Raw genomic sequence first — 6,000 nt, 5'->3', positions numbered from 1 at the left:
CATTATTTATTGCATCTATGGAAATCATAATTTTAGGCCGGAGCTACTTCTCAGTCACTTAGGCTGATACCAAAGATTTAGTTTAACTTTGCCGTCTGCTCAATCTTTCGTGTGGGCTGAAAAGCAAGTAAGCCAACAACAGCAAACACTGAAACTATTGTAATGACTGAATTCCAGGGAGTTAATTGGATCTTAATTAGTGTATTTCACTGAAATTATATTGAATGGACATAAAATGACTCAATCTGCTGTTTGCTGTTCCCATTCTCAATGACAGAAAAGAGCCTTTTGTTGTAGACTCCCTTCGCCTTGTCTGAGTTCTCGGAGCAGATGATCAGTGGCTCAATAGCAGAAGTTGCGTTTTCTCCTTCTCTCTGTGTCTCCTGATGTTCCCAGCAGAGCACCTGTGTGTGCTGGATGAACGCATTTGTTAAGTCTGTTTCTTATAAGTGTGAATTTTAAATCTATGGGTCAGGGCGTTCCACTTGTGGCAAGTGGTTTACTGATGTTTTTCAATATGTTATTCACTGTCAACAGAGCAAGAGATATTTATAGCTTCTAGGAAATAAATGATGCTCCTTGTTCTATTTAGAAAAGCTGTGTAGTTTCAGATTCATCAAAATAAAAATTCCATTCTTGCCTTTTGATGAAATGTGTGAAAAGTTGGAGGAAAGGGTAAGAGGGTGAGTAAATTAGGAAAAATTTTACTCTCCATTGCTCATATATTTAATTCCTTTAACATAATTTACTGTATTGTTCTGAGGACAAGTTGAGGTAATCATTGAGAGGTCTTCAGAAAATCTAGACTAGAGATGTAAAAGATATTTGCAAAAGGCAGAAGTTTAAAGCAAATGAAGGTCTTTTAAAACACAGACTTTCAGACATTCTGACAGTGTAGATGCTGCCTAATGGTGTTTAAAGATTTAGCCTTGCTAAGGTACCTTTGGTAAAGGGAATAAGAGTATGTTTTTTAATATCCTATGGTGAGAATTTAAAATAAGTTTCCTGGCTGGCAAGGCCTTGCAGTCTGCCGCTAATATCCCTCCAGAGGGTGGGTGTGCTTCCTGAGTACCCTTTTTCCTGCTCTTTTACAAAGGAAAAGCAGAACTGTCTTGAAAAAATTGTGGTAAATACATATGAAACATAACATTTGCCATTTTTAACCATTTTTACTATTAAAATTCACTCAACACAATATTCTCCAGTTTTAACCATTTTGCTGAAAATGAGGTAATTTCATTCTTTTTTGAAGCTGAATAATATTCCATTATATATATGTGTGTACTTAATATATACTAAATCGATCCTCTGTATATAAAGATAATTGAAAATGAATCTTGATGTGAATGGAATGGGAGAGGGAGCAGGAGATGGGAGGGGTGCGGGTGGGAGGAAAAAAGCCATTGTAATCCATAAACTGTACTTTGGAAAATTATATTTACTAAATAAAAGTTTTTAAAAAAAGAAATGTTTTTAACAAATGAGATGACCCTACACGTAATTCTTCTGCAACTTCACAATCACACATGTTTGTTGAGTATCTGCAATGTCCCGGGAGCTGCTTCAGTGGCGACAATCCTATGGAGTAAGAGCTGTAATGATCAGCTTTTTACAGATGAGAAACTGAGACCCGGAGAGGCTTGTCCATCACTGGCGGGGCCGGATCTGAACCCCGATGCTCTGATTTGTCACTCCAATTCTATCCTTTCTTAATGGCTGTACAGTGATCCTTTGTATGAATGCACCTTATCTTATTTAGGCAGTCCCCTGCACCTAAACTCTTTTTCTTGATTTATGTTTGCTGTCAGCGACAGGGCAACAATGAACACATTGGCAAATATGTTGGCACAGGTATGTGAATACTGGAAGGTAAATTCCTGGGAAATGGAACCATGCATTTGGGTAATTGATAGGCATTACTTAATTTTCTCTTACGCATATTTTATCAGTATGAACTCCCATGAGCGATGTAGGTGAAGAAGCTAACTTCCTTACATCTTCTTCCACAAAGGGACTTACTAAACATAGTATTGCCAGTGTGATAGGTTGAAAAAATGGCGCGGGGGTGGAACGAGGGCAGGACCTGTGGTGGGACCCAGAGCAGAGAGCAGGTCCATCGCTTCTGTCTCAGTCCCGGCTCCCACACCGCCATCTTTCCAGGCCTCTTGCTTACTTTGTGCCTTCTCTGGGCTCATGCTTTTCCTTCCCCAGCCATGCCGGAAGGCGTGGACTTTTACTGATAGATGTGTGGACAAGGAGTTCAACCAGGCAACTCCCCTGATCAGGTGGCCTGTGTGATGCTGGGCCGGTAGCCACCTCACAGCCCTCAGACAACACGAGGCGCACGCTGCGCCACCTCCTCCTGTTCCAGTAGGTGTCTCCCACACCCAGCACTGAGAACCCTGCGATGCTGTTTCCCTTCCTCCGGTGGCTGCCTCTTAGGACAGCTTCTCCTGGTGGACCACAGACTTGCAACACCCTGCGATGCTGTTTCCCTTCCTCCGGTGGCTGCCTCTTAGGGCAGCTTCTCCTGGTGGACCACAGACTTGCAACACCCTGCGATGCTGTTTCCCTTCCTCCGGTGGCTGCCTCTTAGGGCAGCTTCTCCTGGTGGACCACAGACTTGCAACAGCTGCTCCAGGCTAACTGCTCTAGAGGAGTCTGTGTTATGGTAGAGGTGAAATTTGCAGAGAATCAAGCACATGGCCACACCAAAGGGTATTCTAAGGCGGGGGTGACCTCTGACAGCTCTGTTCCTAAATCGTTGAAACTTCTGCCAGGAAAAGTTCTTCATGGAGAACTGGTTGTGAGGTGGGCTACCTGGAGGTAGTGGCTCAGAAAGCTGTCCTGTTGGGAAGAGAGTGTGCTGCCCGCACAAGGGTTTCGGTTGGCTTAGCAGTCAACAGTTTTTATTGTACATCAAGGAAAGGGCATTCTGGCTTAGGGAAAAAATTATACAGAGGCTATACTTCATAATTTTTGTCGTTTAAAGTTGTTTTTCATTTTAAACAAAGAAATGATGGTTCCTCCTCTGCACTGTCCTTAGTCCTCTTTATCATGTAAGGAAAAAATCCATCGCTCTCATTTGCAGAAATCTGTGTTCGCGCTGCTGTGAAGACTTGGTAGGGAAAGGTCCTCCCTTCTGCCTCTCTGCAAACCTGAGGGGCTGCCGTGGCGACAGTGGGGCTGATGATGCACACCGGGCCAGCCTGCTGTGGTTACAGACATGCGGGTGAAATCCATCTGGCTTCAGTACTTAACTGGCAAATCTGATGCAACCTTTGGCAAATCTCTAAATGGCTTTTAGGCCTCCTCAAGAGGAGCCATATCCTTCCTTTCACAAATATTCATAAACCAAAATATTTTGTTTTCCTCTAATCCCACCTTGAAAACCAGAACCCCCTCACAACGATTCCAAACTATAAATAAATAAATAAATAAATAAATCCATTTCCTAGGCGTGTTTGTTCCTCAGTAGTCTCAGGGTTAACGTTCGCTTCCTCTGGGCTGAAGTGGAGGATGTCGGGAAAGACGAAGTATCTTTGCTTTTCATATTAGACATTGCCTGGGTGTGCTCAGCTCTCATCCCAAAGAGCTGGACTTCATTTGTGATGATTGGAAAAAGCCCTGCTGCTACTTGCCTCAGCTCTGAGCAAACAGGTGGGAACCGAAAAGATGTTTGCTTTCAGCAGTCGAGGGCTGGTACATGGTGAGCGGCTGTGGTGCTTGGCGCCCTCTTCGCGCGTTCACTTCCACTCTCCTGAACTCTTGGTTCCCACAGAAGCAGCCATCCCAGAAGCCAGCCTCCTGGGAGCTTCCTTTTGTTTCTCCAGGATTAACCAGTTCTGCCCTGACACCAGTGGCAGGCAGCCACAGGAGGAGAGGTGCTTCCTGGCTTCTGGCGCTTTCCCGGGGGGCGTTTTTCTCCCCCAGTTCCTCAGTACTGGTGAAGCCGCCCTCTCACAACCTCTTCCTCTTTTTCTGATGAGATAACTCGTTCTGGTTGCCACCTAGCAGCTTCCCGTCATGGTAAGCGGTCAAGAGTGTTTTTCCAGGAGTTGATCTCGGGGTTTCTGGAGACCTACTTTGTTTTCTATGCAATTACTCGAGCCCTCGGTTTAGCCTTGCTTTCCTCACTGATATGGCCGTGGAATGGATCCCTGTTTGAACTTCCTGCGTGGCTGGGGAACCTCCCTTTTAGGGGAACAGGCTAGGTGCAGTTTGAGGTGAGTTGGTGGGTTAGTGAGATCAATGGTGGGTTAGCAGCCAATGGTTAGTGAGATCGAATGGAAAGTTAGCTCTGTGCTGGTTGAGACCTGCTGTTTCTTTTTTCCAGATTCCTGTTTTGTTTGCATCAGGGTGGTTGAGGTTTAGAAAATATTCTTTAATGTTATCCTCTTACTAAAAAATAATTTTGGGAGAAATTAGTTGGGGATAGGGGATACATGACATTTTCTTTTATTTGAAATGCATATTTTTATTCTATTAAATGACTGATGTGAGTAGCCCAGATACCAATTTATTTTGTTTTGTGGGTCTTTGTCTCTTCCTTTGGTTGTAGTTAGTTGAATTTTTTTTTCCCCAAAGAATTGGTATTTAGCCCACCTATTTGAGATTTTGTTTTTTCTCTGATCAATTTATGTTTTGGATGTGAACAGTTTGCACTGAGTGGTCCCCCTGGGGGTTGAGGTTGTGTTTTCAGGGCTAAGATTTGTCTGCAAAGAGAAATAGATCCTTCTAGCTGTGTGGCTGGTAGACTTGAGAATATCCTTAGTCCCAGGTTAACAATTAGCTGTTTTGAAGAAAATGGAAACTGGTGAGAACATTAATTGGGGGCTGAAGGCTTATTAGAAAGAAGAGGTGGAAATACAGGCGTTCGTATGGGATTACTAACACCTGGGCCCACACACAAAAAACACAAAAAACCTTTTGCTCAGGTGTTGTGCTTTGCTGGCCTTTACTGCAAAATGTGAACTCAGTGATTTCTTTTAACCGGTATTTCTCTATCTTGTGCTATGATATCGTCTCGTGTTGTATGGATCTTTAAAACTGAGGGATCAAGTGACTTTTTGTGTGTTTGCCTGTAGGATGTTTTTGTGCAAGGAGAGCTTTATTTTGTTCTTACACAGAAAATTACACATTTATTTAGTAGGAAAAGACTTAGCCATTGAAAAATAAACTGAAAATCGTAGCTCTCTTTGAAATAAAACTTCTTTATGTATTCCAGATGCTTGTCAGGCAGGGCAAGTGTGAGAATTAGAAGCCAGTATCGTGTTTTTAAGATTTCTAATGAAAAGACATGAAAGAAATTGGTAACCTCTTATTAACATGAAATATTTTAAATAGTAACATTTAGTTCTAACTAGATATTAAGCATACATATTAAATATTTTAATTTTTAACCAATTCAATATAGTTTGTAGATATAGCATAAAATATTGACCATCATATTTGGGAAACACGTTCCTTCCTTACTGAGAGGGTGTTTGTTTCCTCTCTGATTTTATTTTTTAAAGATTTATTTATTTATATGAAAGAGTTAAAGAGATTTTTTTAAAAGATTTATTTATTTGAAAGTCAGGGTTACATAGAAGGAGAGAGAAATAGAGAGAGAGAGAGAGAGAGAGAGAGAGGTCGGTTTTCGATCCACTAGTTCCCTCTACAATTGGCTGCAATGGCCGGACCTTGCCGATCCGGAGCCAGGAGCTTCTTCTGGGTCTCCCACGTGGGTGCAGGAGCCCAAGGACTTGGGCCATCTTCTACTGCTTTCACAGGCCATACCACAGAGCTGGATCGGAAGTGGAGCAGCCGGGACTTGAACTGCTGCCCATATGGGATGCTGGCATTGCAGGAAGTGGCTTTGCCTGCTATGCCACAGCACCGGCCCCTCCTTTGTCATTTTATTTACTCAGCTACTGTTTGTTGAGCACCTGCTCTGTTCCGTGCATTGTGCTGTGTGCCTCAGTGAAGAGGGCGTGGTGGGAAGGCCGCAGTGTTTCT

At 43.0% G+C, this 6,000-nt stretch overlaps 1 protein-coding gene across 3 annotated transcripts in view; it reads left to right on the top strand.

The window, feature by feature from the left end:
* Positions 1–3,533: 3,533 nt before the first annotated feature.
* ATP8B4 (ATPase phospholipid transporting 8B4 (putative)) overlaps positions 3,534–6,000 on the top strand; it is a 260,383-nt gene continuing 257,916 nt past the window's right edge. Inside the window, exon 1 of one of the 3 annotated variants that reach the window (XM_051822381.2) lies at positions 3,534–3,660. The gene's annotated coding sequence lies outside the window, so the exon portion shown is untranslated. Of the gene's footprint in view, positions 4,227–6,000 lie in introns of all 3 variants that reach the window. The other 2 variants (XM_051822379.2, XM_051822380.2) reach the window with 2 other exon arrangements.

Source organism: Oryctolagus cuniculus, chromosome 12, assembly GCF_964237555.1.
Source record: "Oryctolagus cuniculus chromosome 12, mOryCun1.1, whole genome shotgun sequence".
In the NCBI taxonomy this organism is placed as follows: domain Eukaryota; kingdom Metazoa; phylum Chordata; class Mammalia; order Lagomorpha; family Leporidae; genus Oryctolagus; species Oryctolagus cuniculus.
This window is presented reverse-complemented; position numbering and strand designations above follow the sequence as displayed.